The sequence below is a fragment of the Zootoca vivipara genome, chromosome 2 (genome assembly GCF_965207765.1).
Source record: "Zootoca vivipara chromosome 2, rZooViv2.hap1.1, whole genome shotgun sequence".
Classification (NCBI taxonomy): Eukaryota; Metazoa; Chordata; class Lepidosauria; order Squamata; family Lacertidae; genus Zootoca; species Zootoca vivipara.
In genome coordinates, this window is record NC_142584.1 from 64107458 (window position 1) to 64132115 (window position 24658).

Here is a 24658-nt window from a genome sequence, read left to right on the forward strand (position 1 = left end):
TTGGAGTAGAATTCTGCGAATTCTGAAATTATTTCTTTGGTGGAGTATGTTATGTCGCCGTCTTTTTTGGTGATGCAGTGTATTCTTGTTTTGAGTGCTTTTTTCCTGCATCTATTCGCTAATAGTCTGGAGTTTTTACCCCCGTATTCGTAGAAGCGTTGTTTAGAGTATAGAATGTTGATCATTGTTTTATTGATGTCTAGGGAGTCTATTTCTCTTCTTTTTTGTTCTATAAGGTGAAGGAGCTTTTTAGATCCTGTTTGTTTGTAGCGTGATGAGAGAGTCGTGATGTCTTGTTCTAACCTATTAATGTTTGAAGAGGTTTGTTTTTTGAGGAGTGCTTTTTCTTTCATGCACACTCCTCTGGAGACCGCTTTCATTGCGTCCCATAAGAGGGGGGTTGGTGTGTTGTCAATGTCATTTTCCTTGAAGTAATTTTGGAGAGTTTTTGTGAGCCTCTCTCTGATTTGTTTGTTTGTGGTTAGGATGGGACTGAAGGACCATGATGGGGTGGTTTGTGTTCCCTCTCCTATTTTAACAGTGGCTTCTACTGGGGCATGATCTGTGATTTTGATGTTGCCTATGTTTGTTGATTCCACCAAAGGGATCAGGCCCTGTGTGAGTAGAATGCTGTCCAGTCTGGACATTGTGCCATGGCGTCCGGATTGGAATGTATGGGTGTTGTCTCCTGGGTTTTGTTCGCCCCATATGTCATATAGACCCCTGTTTTTTAATATTTTCAGTAGCTTGTGGGAGTCCCTATTCGTTGGGGGGGGGGTTTTGAGGGAGGTTGCCCTTGGATTTGTAGGGTGGGTGTCTTTCAGGGATATGCCTTTCATATTTAGGTTAAGGTCGCCTCCTAGGATTGCCTCCCCTTCAGTGAAGGAAAGGAATTTGTTTAGTGTCTTTTGGAGGAAGTCTAGTTGTTTCAAATTTGGGGCATAGATAGAGCCGAGTGTCAGTTTAATTTTTCCGTCTAGTTCCCCGTTAACGAAGATGAATCTGCCTCTTTTGTCCTTTAGGACTTTTGTGGCTTTGAAGTTCAGGTCTCTATTGAGTATCACTGCTACCCCTCGGGCTTTTCCTGAGCCATTTGCCACCCACTGTTGATTGTAGCGGGGGTCTATCAGGAGCTTGTTCCCCTTGGGTGGGTTGTGTATTTCTTGTAGAAAGGTGATGTGTGGCTTCATGGAGTTTATGTATGTGGTGATGCGTTTTCTTTTGATGGGGTTTCCCAACCCCCTCACATTCAGTGTAATTGCTTTTAAGTTAGCCATCTTGCTTCACTATTGTGTGGGGCAATTCCTTGCCAACCCGCCCGGGCTGTCTTGTCTCTCTCTTTTTGTTTGGTGTACCACTGGAGTTGCGCTGACCTAGGGTGTGTTGGGTAAGGGGTAAGTGAGGTTGGAGTTAGAATTGGGTTAAAGAGTGGAGGGTAGGTTGTAGAGAGTTTCCTATATGTAATCATATAGGTGTTTTGGGAGGGCGTTTCGGACCTTTTGGCGATTAGCCGGTTGGTCCTGGGTCTCGGCTGGTGTGGAGGTCCCTGTACTAGGACAAGTCGACCCCCTTGTCGTTTGCGATAGGGGGCGTCCAGCGAGACGGTATAGGGCGTCTTTGTGACGCCAATGTCTAGTATGAGGTTCAGGAGCGATGTTGCCCGTGCGAAAGGTAACATCGTTGGGGTTTGTGAGTGTGTGTCTTGGTACGCTCTGGTGCCACCGTTCTGTATGTTAGTTATCAAATTTTTGCCTGATTGTGGATTGTGGTTTGGGGATTGTGAGGTTTGTTTTACCCTATTGTGACTGGGGGGGGTAGTGAAGGTGTGGGTTGTTGGTTGATGGGGGTGTGGTTGGGGTTGTGGTTGTCTGGACTGGTGCTGGGGTAGGGGTTTCTGTGGGGATGTGGAGTTGGGGAGGGTATTGTTGTTAGCTATTTTTGTAATTTAAGAAAAGGGATGGGGGATAGTCACCAGTCCTGCGATATGGGGTGTTTTCCGGTTGCTTCGTTTAGTTGTTGCTGCTGCTGTTGCTGTTGCCGTTGTCATTCCTCTGCGAAGTGTAGATTTGGGTGATCTTGGTTTGGTTTCTTGTGCTGACTCCTCGGTGAGGTGATTCTGTACGTGTCCGTCGTTGGTTGTCTCGATATGTCTTGTTGGGTCGCTTTTTCTGTCTTCCTTTCCTTTCCACTTTCGTCCAATTGTTTGCTGGTGTTGCATTGCTGTGGCCTTGGCTGGTACTTAGTGAGTCTCCTTGTTGTTCTTCCGGCGGGAGGTCAATTCCAAGGTCTTCCAGTAGTTGCTTGGCTTCTGGTATGTTGGTTGCCATGTGTTGTGTTGAGTTGATTGTTACAATGAGGCGGAAGGGAAAGCCCCATCGGTATTTGTACCCTGCTTGCAGGATGCGCTGGGTATATGGGCGTAAGCTCCTCCTCCGATTTAGGGTGTCCTGGGATAAGTCTTGGAAAACCATTATGTTATTTCCTTTGTACTGGAGGTTGGTTAAGTTCCTGAGATAGTTCCATATCTCCTCTTTTTTCCTGTATCGTGCGAAGCACACGATGATGTCTCTGGGACGGGCGTCAGCTTTTGCCTTAGCTTTTAGGGATCTGTGGGCCCTTTCCAGGTCGCCTATCTCGAGTGTCAGACCTGGGATTGTGTTTTTTAGCCAGCTTACGATTAGATCTGCTGGACTTCTTTCCTCTGCGTTTTCGGGGAAGTTGCGGAAGCGGATGTTGCAGCGTCTGCTTCGATCTTCAAGGTCCGCTTGCTTGATTCTCAGTTCTTCGTTTTCTGTTTCTAGTTTGTTCAGTTTTTCTTCCATGAGTGTATTCTCTTCCCGGTACTGCTCTATTATTCTCTCTTGTATTTGATTCTTATTTTCTAGGTCTTTCACTTTGGAGGTCAGCTCACTGATTAGTGTCTTCAGGGGGGTCACTGCGGCTTCTACAGCGGCTTGCAGTGCTGCTTTTAATCTCTTTTCCATTTCCGTCATTTCTTCCCTCATTTCGTTTAGCGTTGCTGGGCGTTCGTTTTCTTGGTGGGGTGGGGTGGCTTCGGCGTGATTTGCCATTGCCTTGGTTGATGTTGCCTCGGTCTCTTTGCTGGTTTTGGTATGAGGCCTGAGGTTTTCTTGGCTTGGTGTGTTGTGGTCAGGGGTTGTGATGTTGGTGGCTTTTGGGTGTTGTTGAGTTGCTCAGGCGTTGTTGAAAGTTTGGTGGCTTGGCAGAGCGTTCAGTTTAGGCAGCCATATGTGTTACTTCCTGGTAGTAGATTAAGTTCTTCTTTAAGGTTTCCGCGTTCGTCTTGGTTGCGTTGTCGGTTAGGGGGGCAAGTAACTAGGTCGATGCATGGACCGATAGGCGGGTGGTTTGTGCGGGGGGGGGGGGGATTTCCGTCAGTTGTGGCGCCGATGATCTGTGGCTGTGATGGGGGGGTGTTCTGAGGGGGAATAGAGGGAGCGAGGCTCCTCTCTCGGGGTTGGTGTGGTAGGTAGGTTGAAGAAGGGGGCTTTAATTTGTGGGGAGGGAGGGGGAGGAGGTAAGGAAGAGGGAAGGGGGGTTAATGGACAAGGGTGGGGTTGTAGGTCCGGGTGTGGGGTGGTGGGTGGGATTAAGGAGAGACTGATGGGTGGTTGTTTTTGTTCTAGTGGGGAAGAGGGGAAGAAAAAGGGGGGGAAGGGAAGGAAGAAGAAAGACAGAAGGGAATAGTAAAAGGGTGAGAGGGAGAGAGGAGGCAAGGAGAGAAAGAGAAAAGGAGGAGAGAAAAGCAAAGATGGAAGGGAAAAGGAAGGGGGTGGATGTATGGGGGGTAGTTTTGTGTATTGGAGGGTAGGAGCAATGAGAGCAGTTGTGGTTGGGGGTGGTAGCCTTATTGTGAAGTTGTTGTTATTGATTTGAGATCTATAATCTCGCCTTCACACACTTATCTATATTTTCACAGAGGGAGGAAGGGGAGAAAAAAGGGGGGGAGGCGGAGGGGGTGAGGGTAAGGGGAGAGGGCAAGATAAGGGAGTGGGTGGGGGGACAGTCTTTTCTGGGGGGATATTAATTGGGGGGGCAGAAGAGATCTTCTGGTTTTGGCTGGTTTTTACTTGTTTTCCTCTTCTTTTTATCCTGGGGGGGGGCGTTAGAGTGGTGGTGGCGACGCTGTGATGGCCGTGGGGGGGGGTTAGGTTCCTGCCCTCTCACCTGGGTTGGGGGTGGCGAGGGCCCTCTTCTCCCTATCTTCCCCTCTTTCCTTTCCTTTCTTCTTTCTTCTTTCTCCTTTCTTCTTTGCTTCACCTTGGGGGTGGTAGTGTCGGCGGCGGCAGGCAGGCAGGAGCGCCAGAGGGGTCGGTGCGCCCCTTGGACTCTGGCGCTCCGGTTCTTCACGGGGTTCCCCGCTGCGGTGCCCCTTCGTGGGGGGGGATTCCCTCCTCTTCTTCTTCTTCTGGAACGGCTGGGATGGCGGCGGTGGCGGCGGTGGCGAAGCAGGGCCGTCGCGTGGCGGGAGGCCTCGGGCCGCGGAGTTTCGCCCGGCCGCTGGTTTGGCGCTTTCAGCTTCGGCCCGGCGGGTTCGCGGGGGGCCTTAGCGGCTCCCCGTTTGATCCGCCGGGCTTTTCCGGCGCTCACGTGGTCGCCGCGGAGTCCGCGGCCTGGAGGGTGGTCTCGGGACACGAGGCTATGGCGCTCTGTTTCGGTCCGGTGGGATCGCCAGGGGGCTTCCAGCGGCTCCCCGGTCGGTCCACCGGGCTCGCTTGGCGCCCGTGCTCCGGTGGCGGTGGTTCCGCCGGTTTCGGCAGCTTGGAGGCTTGGCAGGCGGCACGGGCTCGCTGTTTGCTCTCAGGAGCTTCGCGCTGCCGTGCCGCACTCCATCTTGCCTCGCCGGAAGTCTCTCAAATTAGGATGCAATTTATCCTATGGTCTGTCTTTTCTCAAGCGGCCATGATATCCAGTGGCCCAGGAACCCCCAAATTTCTGAACACTTAATAACTTTTTCTTATTCAGAAACTAGATTTATGGCTGATCTGCAGCCATTAGTTCTTGGGCCCACCATCAAGACTTTTACATAAATATTCCTCTTTATCTATCTTATTGCTCTCTCACCTCCTCAATGTTTTCGTAGCAATTATAGTCTTCTTCCTCAGCTTCTTTTTTTCCTAAGCTAAACAGGACATATTCACCCTATTATTGCTATATATATTTTTGGCAATTAATGGATTGTTCATTCCCCTTTGAATGCAGGTGGCTGGAATTGGATATGCTTTATTCCTGCTGAGGACATTTTTACAATACCCTTGGAGCTTCTTTATTTGCAGATGCTCATGGGGTAGCGCATCTTATGGCCAGCTACAAAACTAAGACCCTTTTTATACAATGACTAGTCATTTGTATATTAGTCTACTGTACTGCATTTAATTCCATCCCTATCATAGCCATCTGTAAATTTGTTCCCTTCAATCTGCATCTTTATTCATCCTTTAACTAAACCTCCCAGTTCACATCAGTTGCTTTCATAATTATATGTTTCCACTACTTCTTTTTCAACCCTTTAACAATTGCTCATGTACATCTAACATTGTACCCTATGAGAATTTGCACTGAGATCGTGTAGGATTTGTTGCAAGGACCATAGTTCTGGCCTAAGGGGATAAAATACTTTGGCAACACACCAGTTCTACTGCCTGGCTTTATCAATGCTGCACACACACACACACACACACTTCTGCAGCATAGCTGTGCCACACACAGGCCACTGCACTACTCTTTGGGAGTGGAGCTGAATGGCATGTCTTCCAGCAACCTTGTTGAACACTATCTGGGTTTTCTTCACCCATACACTGCAGAACATGAAAGCAGACAGGTACCCAATAACATTTCTAGAGGAAGGCTTCAAGTCACTAATTAAAGGGGTTCTGAGAGGTAGATGGAACAAATCTCTTATGTAAGATCATGAATGAACATTTGCTAGATAATACTTACAGAAGCATGCACTGTTGCCTGATCTCATGCTGCTAGCTGTCTCAAATTTATCCCCATGGCCCATTAAAAAAGAATCAAAAGGTAAGAGTCAATGGGATCAATTGTTTTATATGTCCGAGGCAGATAAATCAAGAACGTGGGAGGTGGTGTTCATGACCCATCCTGTGTGCTCAGAGTTATTCTACCCTCTGAAATGCCATGATAAATCTGTAGGATTAGCGGGGTTGTGTTTGGAAAGAGTTAGGGAATGCCCAATAGTTACCCATCACAGATTGCTTAACAAGAGCAAAGCTTTGGCTGTAGGTCTTAGTTCAGCGAATTATGTCATTCGTGTTCACAGAATGGAGTGCTTACATTACAGATTCTAAATTAAAGCTGGTGGTTGGAAATTAAAAACAGAGAGGACAGATGTGCCTAGAGAAGAAATTTATATTCACATCCTTTGAAACAGCGAATTGTTCTGCCAGGACTTGAAATCAGTTTTTCCTGTGTAGGCCTCTATTGCACCACACCTCCTTAAACCACAGTGAATGATGTGAATTAAAAAGTTACTAGATATTTCCTTCTTTTTCTGTGTCCCAAAAAAGTTACTAGATATTTCCTTCTTTTTCTGTGTGTCCCCCCCAAAAAAAGTTTGATGAAAATCATTTCCAGGCAGCCAAAACTGGAAGACAGCAATACAGGGAAAACAAGATTCCCTCCAGGTTAAGAGATGGGAGTCCTATGGACCATTTCCAGCTCTGGGTCCCATCCATTTATTAATGCAGATAGGACTCTTCATTCATATACACTCACTTGTGCTTACAGGAGCCATTTTTCCATGGACAGTCTCTACTTGAATGGGCATCTAGATGTGGAAATTACTGATGTTAGAAGTAACAGAATGTCAGAAGTGACAGCCATTTTTGTCTTGGTTCGTGGTTTATACAGTATCTATATGTTGTTACATATGCTTATTACAAGCTGTTATTTAAAACATTAGAAATGATAAAAAGGAAGTAATGTTATGACACTGTCACACAAATTCCAAACTGTGCAATCATTAATGGAATATGAGACTATACCATTGCATTTGTCTGTGAATGTTTTAGATCATGACAAGGTGTTGAGTTGGAACTTTGCAAACTTATACAATTCTTTAGCTATGAGCCTGAACTTTGACTGCATTCAGGATTGTCACATGGTCAGTTTGCAAATGGATTGCCATGTTCTTGGTTTTTTATTTCTCTGTCCATGACAGGAAATATTTATTTCCCTTACCCATCTGTTGCATGAGAAATTCCCTTGTTTTGTTACGAGTATCCAATTTTTCATGCATTCACCTTGACTCTGATTCTCTGATGTATCTCCTGGAAAACCACTTGTGACACACTAAGCTTATTAACATATTCAAACCACTGCCACATTAGCTTACCAGAGAACGATTTCTGCACCTAGTGAGAAAAATTCCCCCATTGTTACAACATACAGTGAGGTCTATCGCAGACAAGATATTATAAATGGTGACCAAAGCCAGGGGTAGGCTTAAAGCCAAATTCTATCTGACCTTGAACATTATGTTTTTTCAACACCCAAGAATTTATTTTTATTTTTTTAAAGAGAAACAATACTATTTTTTTCCTTTAAAAGCCCAACCAAGACTTGACATACAAAACTTTATGGTCCCCTGAAAGCAACAAAAAATCAAGCACTGTATTTAAAATGCTTTTAAGAAAATATCACAAGACAAGCCACACACATTATGGTATAACATAACCAAATGTATATCAAAGAAATGTATACTCAAAACCCTTACAGTGAGCTATAAACCACTTTGAGTTTCACCCCCATCAAGTGCTGTATAAATTTTATGAAATAAATTTCTTAACAGCATACTGATCAGTTTCTTGCAAATGACATACCCATGCTTTCCCATTTCCAATTCTGAGTCAGAGTTCCAGAGTAGGGCTGTCATCCTGGAAGCCGTCTTGTTCTCATGCCAAAAGAGGTCCTGCACAGGCAGCTAACCTTCCCCTGTGCGGTTATTTCATAGAATCATAGAGTTGGAAGAGACCACAAGGGCCATCCAGTCCAACCCCCTGCCAAGCAGGAAACACCATCAAAGCATTCTTGACATATGCCTGTCAAGCCTCTGCTTAAAGACCTCCAAAGAAGGAGACTCCACCACACTCCTTGGTAGCAAATTCCACTGTCGAACAGCTCTTACTGTCAGGAAGTTCTTCCTAATGTTTAGGTGGAATCTTCTTTCTTGTAGTTTGAATCCATTGCTCCGTGTCCACTTCTCTGGAGCAGCAGAAAACAACCTTTCTCCTTCCTCTATATGACATCCTTTTATATATTTGAACATGGCTATCATATCACCCCTTAACCTTCTCTTCTCCAGGCTAAACATACCCAGCTCCCTAAGCCATTCCTCATAAGGCATCATTTCCAGGCCTTTGACCATTTTGGTTGCCCTCTTCTGGACACGTTCCAGCTTGTCAGTATCCTTCTTGAACTGTGGTGCCCAGAACTGGACACAGTACTCCAGGTGAGGTCCAGGTTTCCTTGGCCCTAACAGCATAATGTCTGAAAAGTTCCATACAGAGCCATTGAAATCTATGGCTGAGGTGCCATATCTTCATACTTTTGATATTTTGTTCCTTGAGGCCCAACCTGTTGGTCTGGATTAGGGTGCTTTGTAGGGAAAGCTTCCTGGAAACATGGGAGTGCCTGTTTCTTCTTACCATTTCAGCTACTCCATTTCTCTCTTTCCATTTTCCTGCAAGCAAGAAGCACAGACCTTACTGAAAGTCCCATCTTGCTTACCCATTGCTACATCATCAATCACAAAAGTAGTAATGGGAGTTCTTGGGTATCTAAATGGAGGTGGGGACAGGTCAACCAAAAACACATCTAAAAGCAGGGGCTCTATCACCCCGTGGTCTTTGATTGCATTAGAAATATCTCCAGTTTTATATTGGCTTTGCCTGCTTTTAAATCCACATAAACAGCGGTTAAGCTAGCAACCTTCATTCCACAGCTCGGGGTACCCCACTGCTTTTCAAGCTATTATTTTAATAAGGCCTATTTTACAATTAAGGAACCATGGGCTTTAAATTACATGTAAAATAAAACATGGAAATTGAAGCATTAAGTGGGTAGCTGCCTTTTGAGGTTCAGCAGCCATGCTTTGTATTATATTAAAGCTGCTGCCTGCTATAAAAGTCAGAAGATGGAGGAAAAAAGGCTACAGTTTTACAGAATGAAGGAATGTGTACCACATTCACCCACCTTCTCCAGATCCTCTAGGAATGGCCTGCAGCAGTAGGTGTTCCCAGGGCTGCTGACTGATCATTACAATTCCTGTGTACATTGATGGAATCTCGCAAGAATCTTTTAAAAAACCTGCATGACCCAATGTAGGTGCCTCTCATGTGCCCCCTATTAGTCCTTTAATAGCTCATGAGGCTGACTGCCTTGGCACCAACTCCTCCACTGTCTCATAAAATGCAGAGTTTTAGGTTACAGTCGTTGTCGCTGACGTGGTCTGTTGTGATATGAGCAGCAGTTCTTTCTCCAGATGGTTGTAAAGGTTAATGAGGAATTTATGCCGTGCTCGATACATATTAAACTGTATCTCTCAGTGGAAGCATCTACCACGGACATAAATTTACTTCTTGAACATATATAGCTCTATGGGTAACTACGAAGGAATGCCAAGCTGTTACAAAGAACATCACCCAAGTTTGCTACTTGTGTACACTAGTGCAGAGTTTAAGGCAGAGGGAAACACAGCCCCAGAGCCCTCTGTGGAACCAGCAAATAGTAATTTCCTTACAGCACTATCCTATGCATGCTTACACCCAGGTAAACTTTGTATAGGATCACAGCCGTAATGCCTTTTAAATCAGGCTGTCCATTATTTCATTCTGTATGGACTGATCAGACTTGGAGGAAGAAGCAACAAAAGTGATACAGATGCTCTATTTAAAAATAAACGATTGCAATATTTGCTGAAGACCAGTTTATTCATGGGACAGCAGCCATAGAGTTGTTACAGCTCACATCTAGCCAATAACAGTTTCATAAATGTTTTTACTTTTAATTATTTAGGAATCTGTATCCTGCTTTTTCTTTGCTTGGCATGGTTTACAAAGCATAATAATAATAATAATAATAATAATAATAATAATAATTAATAGCAACTATGGTAGGTCAGATACATGAACATTGAAAGCACCAGTGAAACAGATGTATCTTATGTACCTTATGGCAGGCAAAGAGGGAATAAAACCTCATGATCTCAACAGAGGTTATTCTGTAGGTTCAAGGTATGTGCAGTAAAGGCCCTGCTCCATCTGCCCCCCCCCCCCCGTTCTCCAATTAGGTCAAAGGTTGGGGCACAAATAAATACCTCAAGGGCATCCAGAGAATCTCCTGGGCAAGAAGACTGTCTAGTGATGCTATTAAGCAGTTTCCTCGTGTAATGGCATATTTCCAAAAGAAGGCAAATTCATTGTGGATGGATTGTTCTATCTGAATATGCAATACATTGTTCATTTGAGCAGGTGGGCCAATGAAATAATCTTCCAGGAGAAGAAGAAGAAGAAGAAGAAGAAGAAGAAGAAGAAGAAGAAGAAGAAGAAGAAGAAGAAGAAGAAGAAGAAGAAGAAGAAGAAGCAGCCAGCTTTGCTTTTGGAAATACATTTTCATTGTTAATAAGTATATCAAAATACTGAGCAGCAATACCTATCTAAGCAGTGATACCTAAGCAGCAACCTTTTGTTCAAGGCTGTGGTCAAGAAGGCTAGCTGTATACTCCATCAGAACATAAACACCCTCTTTTCACAGGAGGTCCAGGTCTTCCTTTCATAAAATAGACTCTGCGAAAACTTCACAATGTTCCCTCAGCCCTTCCAGAATACCAAGGAACTGTTTTGAATCTCCTTTGTCATCCTGCGACTAACATTCATCCAGTTCCCTACTGAGTCAAAACCTTGCCCACTCCTCCCAAGAACTGTGGCAGTGTGGTAGTGATGACACAGGAATGTTCTCTCATCTTAGCTGTAAACGGATCAAAGTGAGATGCAATGGAAGCAGCTTAAGACTTTCCTGATGCTAGTACGGCACTGCACATTGTGCTGACTTGCGGCAAGGGAAGAGGGAAGCCTTTGAATCTTCTTCTCCATTGGAAGCTGGGCAGCGTGTCTCCACAGCATGCTTCTGTGATGCTCTGGCTGTGTTTCTCTGCTAGGGTGTTTCACTCAAGGAGATGGGGAAAGACTGCCTCAATTTAACCTTTACTCAGATGAGGCAAGAGTGCAGCAGCTCAGAAAGGAGAAAGACATCTGCTGTTTTACAATAATGTTGCTGAAGTAGTTAGGAGATCCTGTGGCAAATAATCTTCCCCACCGAAATGCAAAGGTGATTGTTCATGCTACATATTCCTTGCTGTCCTGTCCTTCAGTCTGTAATTGTCTCTTCCAGGCTGTACTTCTTAATTCTCCAGGACAGGTTACCTCTTTATCTCATGCCGTTTATTGAATCATATGGATCTGCTAAGTCAGCTTTATAGCTATTTTATACCCCCTGCCATCCCATGTGTGTTTCTGCTACTTAGTAGGGCTATCTCATAATATGGTTTTACATTGAAAGATGTGTGCAGGATATGTGGGTATAATATTGGCACAAATTTTCCTTCTTTCAGTATTATTATTATTATTAACTGAGGTTTTCTTTTATAATTATCCAAATCAAACTTTACTTTTTAAATAATAATAATAATAGCAGTAATATAAACTGTAAAACTATAAATACTTTAGTTCCCCTAAAGTTTAGAAGGTTGAGTAGTCAATGTATTGATCAACTTAATATTTCCAAGTTTCCCCAGGCAAAAAGCACTTTGGTTAGGTACAAACAACTAAAGAAATAGAACAATATTTAAAAATAAAATCTAAGAAAATGAATTGAAATAGCACACAGAATCTGATCCCTTTGTGGAAATTCACCTTTAGGTGTTATATTTTCATATGGTAATCCTTTTCGGTAAGAAATATTTTGCAGGCTACAGTGATGACAAAAATAATAGGATGAGAATAAATTATTACACCACCAACAGGGATAGCACTGTAACAAACTAAGCCAAAGTAATAAAACCCTTCAGTACAAGATGTCTTCTCCCACCACAATGCAAATGAGGAACAGATATGAAACAGACAGCATGGTGGTTAGTTCACATGTTATGCTTGTGGGAAGGACTTTTGTGATTAGGGCTGAGCTGAAGCCACTCAACTTTTTCTTAAACATTCTTGGCAGTGGTTAAAAATGCCTAGTGTTTCAATGATTTTTCACAGTACTTTATGAAAATGCTCACCAGTTGATTGAATACATGGTTTTACTTATTTAATAGACGTTTAGATCACTTTGTTGAGGAAAATGTCTCTCAAAGTGGTTTACAACCGTATATAATACAGATTTAGACAGCTTCTTAAAAAGCAGAGACATTACCTTGCCGACAAAGGTCTGTATAGTTAAAGCTATGGTTTTCCCAGTAGATATGTATGGAAGTGAGAGCTGGACCATAAAGAAGGCTGATCGCCGAAGAATTGATGCTTTTGAATTATGGTGCTGGAGAAGACTCTTGAGAGTCCCATGGACCGCAAGAAGATCAAACCTATCCATTCTTAAGGAAATCAGCCCTGAGTGCTCACTGGAAGGACAGATCCTGAAGCTGAGGCTCCAGTTCTTTGACCACCTCATGAGAAGAGAAGACTCCCTGGAAAAGACCCTGATGTTGGGAAAGATTGAGGGCACAAGGAGAAGGGGACGACAGAGGACGAGATGGTTGGAAAGTGTTCTCGAAGCTACCAACATGAGTCTGACCAAACTGTGGGGGGCAGTGGAAGACAGGAGTGCCTGGCGTGCTCTGGTCCATGGGGTCACAAAGAGTCAGACACGACTAAACGACTAAACAAGACATAATACAGATACATGAAATTCAACATTGAAATAATTAAACATTCAAAATACCCATTGCCATGCAAGGTGCACAGACCAGCTTACCATACAAGAAAACATTAACAACCTCGCCAGCTTAAAAACAACATCTAATTGACAGATCTTAATTAACCCCCAAAGACTATGAGTTTTTAAGTCAACTTTAAAATTAACAAGGAATAGGCTTGCCTGATTTCATTTGGAATTGAATTCCATAGTTGGCCACACACAAAAATTGATTTTAGATGCAGGCATTTCAAGAGGTACAGGAGGTACAAGAATGTTGATATAGGTGAAAGTAATACTTATAGTGACCATTTAGGGCTCTAAAAGCCATTGGCAGAGCTTTGAAGTGGGCCCAGAAACATTCTGGTAACCAGTGTAACTGGCATAGTATTTGTGTAACATGTTGCAACTGCCTGGACCACTGAGTAGCATGGTGGCCATATTTTGTACCAGTTGATGCTTAAAAATTGTCTTCAAAGGCAACATCACATAGAATGTGATGGAGCCTATCCTGGAGGTTACTAGTGTAAGAATAACTAAAGCAAGGTCCAGACTATCCTGACAGGGTTGTAGCATCTCTGGCAACTGCTGCCAGCCAAGTTTCCTTAGGTAGCTCTATGCCTAAGAGCAAACCCAAGTTGCATCTTGGTCCTTCATCTATGACTGGTTGAACGCTTTCAGTTCAGAGGAGTTAGTTTCTCCTCCCACAGCATCTCCATCTTGTCTGAATTAAGTCTCAGCTGGTTCACCTTCATCCAACCCAATGCAGCCTCTAAGCACTGATTCAGAGGATGAGCAGATGGAAAAGTGAAGTACAGTGGTGCCTCGACTTACGAATTTAATCCGTTCCGAAGGCACCTTCATAGGTCGAAAAATTCATAAGTCGAAAAGCGCCATTGAAATGCGATTTCCCATAGGAATGCATTTGAAACGGAAAAAATCGTAAGTCGAAGCAACCCCATCTAAAAATTCTAAAACCAAAACCGCCGCGGTTTCCGTTCGGATGTCAAAAAATTCGTAAGCATGCGGCCATTTGCCCCACTCATAAGTCGAAAAATTCGGTTGTCGAGTTGTTCGTAAGTCGAGGTACTACTGTAGAGCTCATTGATAACTGCTTCACCCAAACCTCTTGAGGACTTTTTCCAGTGGCTTCAAGTTGATGTTAAAATCTCAGTGTGACTGTTGACATTGCACAAGACAATCAGCCTAGAGATTCTGACTATCTTGTCCGACACTACCTCTGAGAGCTAACTGGATGCTCAATTCATCTCAGATTCCAACACCCGGCCAGACTGACTGTTTGACAAGGTATCCATTGCTTTCCTCCAAGTCTAGGCTGGTGCTGTACCATGAAACCTGAAGAGATAGATGAGAAAGAGGCAAGCCCCACCCCTTCTACAAGAAGGCTAGCAATAACTGATCCCTGGATTTTGGCCAGACTGGCAACAGCACCTGCATGCTTGAGGGGACTGTAGGTCTCTAGGCTGCCAGAGCTGGAAGAACCAAACAAGTATGGAACCACACAGTTGTCTTGTTTGCCTTTCTCTCCAATATCTCCTCTGCCCTGTAAATGGTGGTGGCCACTTCCCTCTAGCACCCACTCCTTCTTCCCAAACACATTACAGAAGACTAGGAATGGGCAAATCTATCACTTTGGATTTACCAGTTTCTTATTTTTCCATTCTTAAGTTTAGTTCTCCACATTTCCGCAATTGGTTTGCCGGATTATTATTTTTTAAGTCTTCAGAGTTTTAGTGCAAATTTCTCCAAAAATACACATTTGTGTATGTAATTCTCGTCATGCATTGCATTCATTCATGCATTTAATGCACACCTTACACTAGGATATCATTTTGGAACACAATGCTTGGGGGGGGGGGGGGAACGACTGCTCTGCAATTTTCAGAGAAGTGCAAAATTGTGTAAACATGTGGCTCTTTATAAGGAGCCTAAAAGAGTCCAGGACACTAGCCCAAACTCCTATTCAACAGCCTAGGAAAGCAAACTCTACCATACACCATAAAAAACCCTGTAGCTACCTCTGTCATGACTGTAAGCTGAATAAGGTTTCCAAATGACTGGTTTTCTCTTATGCAATATAGTGTACCAGGCTTGGGGACCACTAGGCCCCCAAAACAGCTAGGCATTCCCCCTGCAGCATTAAAGAAATCATAATGAATCCCGCTGGTGCTGTTGGCCTGTACTGCGGACTTGTTCAGTACCAACCTGGTTGTTAAATCACAATAATGTAATAAAACACCATATTTGAAAATTTTACATTTCCCCACAAACCTCTTTCCTCATTCCCCCTCCCCCGATTCCAATCCGCCCCCCTCCTCAATGACATCATTTCTTCTCTTTCTTTCAGCGTGGCATTGTTCTTAAAGCCTCACACTCTGATTTGCTCTTTTCATTTATGCTGGAGAAGTTGTTCGATTGCTGATAGTAGAATACATTGCCATTAGCTTCAATCAGCATGCCTACCGAGAATACCACATGCCAGTGTCCACTAACAGCTTGAATGTCTTTTATATCGTAAGTGCTCTCCCCCTTCCTCCCTATCCTCTCTCCACCACCCACCCCCACCCCATAATTCCTCTTACAATTCACAAACTCACCACTTACCAAATAGCTTTTCTGGAAATGTCAGTTCTGGAAACTGATGGCTGCCTCACTTCTCCACACATTTGGTTTCTTTTTGTTAGCTGGGCACCAGGGCAGTCTCGAGCAGGTTGCGCGCCCTGGCGCTGAGGGGCGGAGATCGCTCCGGCGCCCCCGCCCTCGCAGGGCGCAGCATGGCTTCCGTGCGGCTTTGCCACGCAGCGCCCTGCCTACCGGCCCCGCGCCCTGGCGCCCCGCACCACCGGGACTCTACCTAGAGCCGGCCCTCTGGGCAATGAACATTCCCTGCAGCAGGCATGGTTGTGCTGTTTTTCTCCACGGTATAATGCAACAAGGGCACCCTCAAATCATACCTGTGACAAAAATGATGACATGGGGAAGATTCCCCATGATACAGTCATACCTTGGTTTAAGTACGCTTCGGTTTGTGTACTTTGAGTTTAAGTACTTCGCAGACCCGTCTGAAACGGATTAATCCACTTTCCATTACTTTCAATGGGAAAGTTCGCTTCAGGTTAAGTACGCTTCAGTTTAAGTACTCTACGGACCGTCTGGAACGGATTAATCCACTTTCCATTACTTTCAATGGGAAAGTTCACTTCAGGTTAAGTATGCTTCAGGTTAAGTACAGACTTCCGGAACCAATTACACTCATACCTCGGGTTAAGTACGCGTCAGGTTGAGTACTCCGCGGACCCGCCTGGAACGGATTAATCCACTTTCCATTACTTTCAATGGGAAAGTTCGCTTCAGGTTAAGTACGCTTCAGGTTAAGTACGCTTCAGGTTAAGCACAGACTTCCGGAATCAATTGTGTACTTAAACTGAGGTACCACTGTACTCAAATGAGCAGGGAGTGTGTTCTTTATAAGAGACAAAAAAAGAATCCAGAACTCCTTTATATGTTATTCAAGAGTCTGTGCTGTTCACAAATTCCTTATGCACAACTGTAGATTTCACAAAAGGTGTATAATTCCAATAAAGTTGTGACAAGAGACTCCAGGATTCTCCTCTGCTCTCCTTTATTAATTCCTCTTACAGCTGACTTGATCCAAAGGATTACATATCTTAATTGCAAAACAAACTCATGTCATTTAAAACCCAGCTTGCTCTATTCATTCCCCTCTCTGCCCCTCAAATGCCACACCGCGTTTTAACAAACCAATAGTGGAGAACACATAGAATGGGAAAAAATCTGGAGAATCTCCAAGGTAAACGAAATCAAGAGCTGCCACCAATAAAGAAGGTCATGAAGGGACAAAGTGTAGTACACAAGAAGAGCCCTCCTGGATCAGGCCAAAGGCCCATCTAGTCCAGCATGCAGTTCTCACAGGTGCCCAGGGGAAGCTGACAAGCAGGACCTCAGGGCAACAGCACTATTCTCACAGCGATTCCAAGCAACTGAGATACCAAGGCAAGCTACCTCTGACACTGGAGGTAGAAGATAACCATTGTGGCAAATAGCAATTGATAGCCCAGTTGACAGTAGGTCACCACCAGTACCTTGAATTGAGCCTGGAAAGCTACAGGGACCCAGTGTCATGAAGAAGCAGCTCGGTGGGTGGGGTGGAGCCACTGAACTAGCTTCCTGGCAGGTAGGTCACTGTTCAGGCTTCGGAGACTCAGCTTCCTCCCTCCCTTTGGCCGCAGATAAGCAGGACAAAGCAAAAAGAGTCACCATTTAAAGAGTTGCCACAAGAAAGGGAGGCCTTCAGGTGGATTCTTTACCCTAGTGACTCCCCATATAAAAAGTGAACATATCCTGCCGACAAATGCTAGCTGTAAATTGCTAGTAACGGAGATAGTGCTGGAGAGCCAGGAAATGTTATTGTTCAATGTGTACAGTGGTACCTCGCAAGATAAAATTAACTCGTTCCGTGAGTCACTTTGTATAGCAAAAAAATCATCTTGCAAAGCACGGTTTACCATTTACCCAGTTTACCCAGTCTACCCATTAAATTAATGCGTTCCTATTCATCTGGCGAAGTGCGGTCACAGGAAACTTCGTCTTGCGAGACGCCTCGTGCAACGCAAAACACTTTCATCTTGCGAGTTTTTCGTTGCACAAGGCATTCGTCCTTGCGGGGTACCACTGTATATCCCTCCCACTCCCACTGTCACAGCCAAGAACCAACAATGGGATCTTATTACACATGTGCTTGAGAATCTGGACTTCATCTGCCCTGACTTACCTATCATCTTGATTGGAGACTTCAATGCCCGCCTAGGGCAAGGGTGGGAAGTGTATACAAAAGCATGAAGGATCTTGGATACTTCTGTTCTCCCAGACTTCTGTTTTTGGGAACATAGATCCCGGGATCCAGTAATTAATCAGGCGGGTCTGCGACTCACTAAGCTGACCACCACCAGGGCCCTGACATGGCTCAACGGGCTAACCGATTGGGAAGGCTCTGGGAATTTTACCTATATCTCCCCGCAGGGAAATAGTGTGGTGGACTATATTCTGATACCCACTAAAATGATGCCCTACATGGTTGAGTTCTACATAGGTGATCCTATGCTTAGTGGCCATCTCCCTCTACAGTGGTACCTCGGGTTACAGTACATTGCAAACTTGTCTGTTTCACCATTCCTTCCACTCTCTCAATAATATACAATCCATTAATTTCAAATTTACTTTCCACAGTTTTATCCAGTCTTTAAATTGTATATTGTGACCTATGTCTTGTGCTCATTTAATCATTACCGATTTTACTTCTTTGTCTTTAGTTTCCCATTCCAAGAGGATATTATATGCCTTTTTAAGAGTTTTGAGTTTTCTATATCACTTTCTTTTGGAATTTGGAAACTGAATATAAAAAGCCTTTCTTATTGTCCTCTTTGAAAATATCCTTTAGCTGTCTATGGTGCAACCAACTTTGGAGATGTTCTTTTATTTCTTCATATTATTTCAGTTTTAGTTTCCCCTCTTGTTCAACCAGTAATTCTCTATATGTTGGCCATTCTCCCTTTCCCCCCCCCCAATGTTTTAAGTGACAATGCTTCAATAGGTGGTGTCTTGGGTTCTAGTAAGTCTTTATATTTTTCCCACACTTTGAACAATGATCTCCTTATTATGTGATTGTGGAACCCTTTGTGTATTTTTGCTTTTCCATACCATAGGTAAGCATGCCATCCAAACCTGTTTTCATGTCCTTCCAGTTCTGTTATTTTCTCCCTTTCTAACTTGATCCAGTCACAGATCCATATTAGGGATGCAGCTTCATAGTACAATTTTAAGTCTGGAAGTGAGTAACCGCCTCTTTCTTTCACATCTGTTAGTATCTTATTTTTCCCCCCTTGGCTTTTCCCCATTCCAGACAAATCTTGAGATCTCTCTCTGCCATTCTTTGAAGCATGCATTCGCCGCTATTACTGGAGTAGTTTGAAAGAGAAATAACATCCTTGGAAGTACATTCATTTTTATAGTTGCAATTCTTCCCATTAGAGAAAGATTACATTCGTTTTTTTCAACAATAACAACAAAAAGAATTAAGCAGAGGAAGGGGGGAGCCAGGAATCAGAACAGTTTAGCTATTTCATTTTGATGTCACATTCACCTGTATCACAAAGATTGGCTGATCAAATCTGCAAGATTAGGAACCACATCCAAGAATCTTGATAGGAAAAAAGTGATGTTGCACGCTAAGGTTTTTTCAAAGAGATGTATATTTACCGGTATGTGAATATATCCATTAATATAAACCGCACACTCCACAATTTTCATATATAAAAAATCATTTAGACTATGTTGCTATGCAACATTTTCCTGGGAATGTCAAGGCAATGGTACTTACTTCTAAGTAGACATGCATAGAATTGTGGTATAAGAGTATTTCCTAGAATGTCTACAGAATGTGGTAAGAGGAATCAATTAAGAAAAAACTATCTCTCCGTATTGAATGCAGATGGCATGCATACAGTATGAATTGTGATGGAAATGCCAAGTAAACTGTTTAGCAACGGACCACAGGAAATCACAATAATATTAAAAAAAACCTGTTAATATTGCCTTAATATAGGAAATTTGCATGCAAGGTGACTCACAAAAATATGTTAGCACAAATTTTAAAATAACACTCAAAATACAAACAAATGTTGGAAGTTCATGACTTAATTGTTAAAGACGCAGGGGAAAGCCTATTTGAGAAAATGCATGCATGCCTCTTGCAGACTTAAATGGATTTCCAACTAAGTTCTACATATTGATTGAAAAGCTCTGAAGCACAGTTCCAAGAATACCTACTCCAGAGAACAGCATCTATGTGTGATATGACACTACCCATAGATCCGTAGAAGGCTCCTGGCAATAAAATGCCCAATCTATTATTACAAGTTTAGTGCTGGCCCAAGACATTTTGCTGTCTGAAACAGAGTCCCAATTGTGTACCATCTTCTGCCAGGGCCAACGCTTTTGAAAGAACCCTTTGGAAAGCCCTGCCAGTTCCTGGGCCAAATTTACACCATACGTTTAAAATGCTCTTATGCCACTTTAACAGCTGTGGCTCCCCTCAGAAATCCTGGGAGACGTACTTTGTTCAGGATGCTGAGAGTTGTTCGGAGACCACTATTCCCCTCACAAAGCTACAATTCCCAAAGATCCATGGGAAGAGGGAGTGCCTCTTAAACCACTCTGGGAACTGAAGCTCAGTGCCGGGAATTCTCAGCATATTTAACAAACTACACTTCCCAGTTTTCCTTGGGAGAAGTCATAGCTGTTTAACTGTTTGCTGCAGGTATGCTGCAGGAGCTGCTCTGCTTTCATCTATCTCCAACCCCTAATACTACTACCTGATGCAGGTTAATAATAATAATAATAATAATAATAATAATAATAATAATAATAATAATAATAATATATTATTTATATCCCACCCATATAGCTGAGCTGCCCTATCCTAAGTTTCTAACTCCTGTGAGCCACTCTTCTTTAAGCTAGACTGCCGGCCATTGTGTACTTTCTTCTACCAGTTGGAACTCTCTGGAAAGGTATGCAAATTGACCCCAAATTCTGTTCTGAAATTTTAAAAAAATCTGCCCTGTGCTGCCCTGCTCCTGTTTCATCTCTGTTCTCCTTTCGTTCTGCCTGTTTATGTTTATTATTGGGAAGTAAGCAGAATTATTTAGCATTCCCTGCTACTATATTTTTCACACATTGAAATAAAAAAGAGGTGGGTTCCCCCCCCCCAATGTTTACTTTAAGATATAGAGGTGCCCCTGAGCTAGTGATAAGAAGAGGAAAATGTATTATGAGTGTTCTCTCCCCACCCTCATTTATCACACACACACGCTTCTGCTAGTGATCTCAAACCTACCTAGACGGACCAATTTCCTCTAGGGATCTGTCTACTGCATCCGCCTCAGGCTTTTCCAGAAGAGAGACTGCTAATTGGGAAAAATTATGTTGCTCTACGTGTGGTGATTTTGTGATGCAGACTGTTGTCTGCAGGGAAGTCATCTGAGGCCCTTCAGACTCACGGCAAAGATACAAAACCCCAGTAAATACTTGGCTCTGCTTACAGCATATCGCTGGTGCTCATATGGTGGCAGATGCTAATGTTTTGGGTTTATGGGATACTGCTGGAATCCTGATTTTAAGCTAACAAACAAGTTATGCTTTCGGAATTGAGTGCATTAAATTTGGTAATGAAAATCCAGCCTTTTTTAAAAAATAGGGGGGGGGGCGGACCTGTTGCGTAGTTAATAGTCCATCAAGAGAATAGGAATTGGAGCAAGAGGAAATTAATAAAACTTCAATCCAAACCTGGTTGCTGTTCTTTTTCACGGAAGGAATGCTGCTCTGGCATATAACATGTTCATATATTTAATCCCACAATAAAATGTTTAATTTTAAGAAAGAAGAAGCTGTACCTAATTAGTTTCAGTTAGTTGCTGGATTATCCAGAAGAAGAGATTCTATGTATGCAGGGACTTCCTGTTTCTGTGTAAGTATGAGACAGGAAGCCATGATGTGAGCAGTGATGAATGCTTCTGTTTTCACAAAATCTCCCTTCTCATAAGAAGGCGTGGGCACATGCAGCTCCACAGACTTTATGGGTTTCAGTTTACCCAATAGGACTCACTCCTGAAAAGCAGGAGTTTATTGAATTTCAGGGCTTAAGTGGAACCCACCAGTCTCCCCAAGAGGAGAGGTCGGTATCGACTCTTTTGGTTACTTGGGACTGAGCAGGAGTTTGAAACTAGTTTTCCCAATATACTAGGAGGCATTCCTGAGGTTATCCTGAGTCAGCCGCTATCACTGAAGGTCACATCCACCCCTCTCCAGGCACCACATGCCAGCAGTGGCTTGAGCTAAAGGAGCATGTGGCCACCCCACATTCTCTAATGCATGCAGACTCAGAGGCAGACACACATATAGGCACACAGCACCACATTTAATCTTTCAGCAGATCTCACCCTCTCTCCACTCATAAAAAGATTGATCTGGTTACCAGGAAGGGGGTGATTTGCATCCTCTTCAGGGCAGAGGAATCCATTCATGTCAGTGCTGACTCTGTTTTTGAAAAACTAAATAGATTTGCCTCTGCCACCAAAATTGGGGTGGTTTGGGGGGGGGCGCAGAAAAATTGGCTCGGGGGTGTGTAAATCAGGACCATGAAGTAGAGGTTACTCACTATGGCTGTATGCGCGGCACATGCACGGTTCTACTTTTAAATAGACGTGTGTGGGATTGCACTGCCACACACTTGCACTCGGTTCCATCTGCAGAAACTCAAAAGCAAACCCCAAACTGAACTAAACATGTCTGGCATCCACTGTGGGATTTCACATAACCTTTTGAGCCCATGGCAAAGGAGGAAAAAGTCAACTTGGGTTCACCAAAAACGTGACTACCAAAGGCCTGGAACATCTGAACAAGCCCATAATTGTCCCTCAGTCTTAATCACATCCATCCTACCCTTTCTGATCAGTTTCTTCTGCAGCGGAATGCTAGAAAAATCAATGCAGACATAGCAGCTTATGCATCTTGAATTTTCACTTCTTATTTATGCAGGCACACTATCTGATTCATAAATACATAAAGTGAGCCAAGACTGGGATTTATCACTAAGAGGGTCTAAGCAATGCTCCGTGTACTCAGCCAGCAACTATTATGAGCTATTTCCCTCTCCCTTGTTTGTCTTAAAATTCAGAAGTGTTGCTCAAATTCATTTCTTAAACCTCCTGGGTTGGGGCAGGGGGAGAGAAGGATGGGCACCACAGATTTATGGCCCTTTAATACAATCAATTCTAAACATCTCTTTAGACAAATAACTTTAAACGCAGTGCCTCCAGAAACACCTCTATTAATTTTCAAGTTCAGTATATTTTTCTGTACTTTTTTTTTCCAAAGGAAGAAATAAAGAACGAAGAACCTCGCATTAACTTGGCTCAGAAACAAATTCCGAGAGGGAACATTTTGAAATAAAATCCCAGAAGTGTACAATCCCTCAAATAATTAAACTGGGAGAAAGTCCCCTGAGGGCAGACCAACAAAATTTAGTAAAAAATAATTGCTGTGCAGAGTCCTTGCTGTATTTGAGCTGAGTATAAGCAGACGCGCGTGCGCGCAAACACACACACACACACACACACCCTACTGAGAGCAGGAACATTCCAACTTGAAACAGGCAAACAACAGAGCCATGTAACTACCTGGCCACACCGCTGGACTAGTTGCTGGCATGCAACCCAGAATTTTATACTTCAGCCAATATAAAATAACAACCGGGCTATTTACAAGGCTCTGCCAAATATTAACCTTATATCCAATTCGCTTCAAACCTTTCAAAGTCTCTAATGTGAACCATACAAGATCCTCGTTACTTTATAGGATTCCGTAAAGGTCGCATTATGAGCTAGTTATAGGTTTTAAAACATTGCGTGTTTATGTAAACATAATGATGTGGGGCGTTTTATGCCAGGCAAACCCAGCAATTAATTCATTTGTAAAACTCCATCTCCCCAGCACCACCTGAAAGAAAGAAAGAAATTAATTTGCTGAAGAAAACAGGTTCAAGTTTACCCTTAAGTCAGGGGGCCAAATGGCTTTAGCATGTGGGCTTGTGGTTTTAATGAGTTGGATTTCAAAATGCCTTCTGCCCACTGAGGATTATTAATGAAAAAAGGTCTGAGAATGAGGGAAACAGATATTGATGAGGAGGACTCATTAAAATTGTTACAAAGATAAAACAAACATTCATTACAAGGTTAAAAGGAAATTTCAAGGTGAGATTCCTGGAATGATCACATTGCATTCTGCGTGAGATGAAATGGCCTGCACTTTGGGAAAGGTAAAGGGATTCCCCAATATGTGAACCTCAAAAATTAACCTCTTGTTCATTATGATCACTGAATTATTTCTGTGTTGGTGTCAATAAAATAACACAAAGAACAGCACGTTTACTTGAATTTTCATTTACCCCAAGGGTATTTTGAAATTATCTAAAATTGGGCAAAGTTGGCCATTTTGTCTATTGTGCTTGAAATGACAAAATTTGAAATCAAAATGCAAAGGTTCAATTTGAATGGGAATTTCTCCCAAGAAGGGTCCTCCCTTATGACAGGAGGGTGGGACACCCTCATTATTTCAGTGTCCAAGTGGGACAGGACTGAAACATTGTCAGAAAGCCCCACCTTCAAAAATGGTAGAATGCTGGGGGGGGGGGGGGAACCTGAGCAAAGCCTTTTCTAGAGATGCTTACACATTGTGACGTGATTATTACATGCTATTTCTATGGATCAACTGACGTTTTGAGCAACATTTTAAATTATTGTGAATTTCTTGGGGGGCGGTGACCTGCTTTGGAAAGGTAGTTCATAAACATATCTAGTTTTGCATTATTTTATTGCAATTAGCTTCCATAGTAGTGGGCTGTGTGCTGGGACAGAGGCACAGCGCTGCTTTCTCAAGACCCCCATATCTGATACTTGCAGAGTTATGACAAGGCAGTGGTGAGATTGGGGTCACATGGGTGCCGGGTTAGAGCACCAGTTTGGCCTTTTGAATTCTTTCATTCAGTTCTGTTTGCTCCCAAGTTTTATACCACATAATCAAATAAAGATATCTATGCAGTGTACAAAATATCACA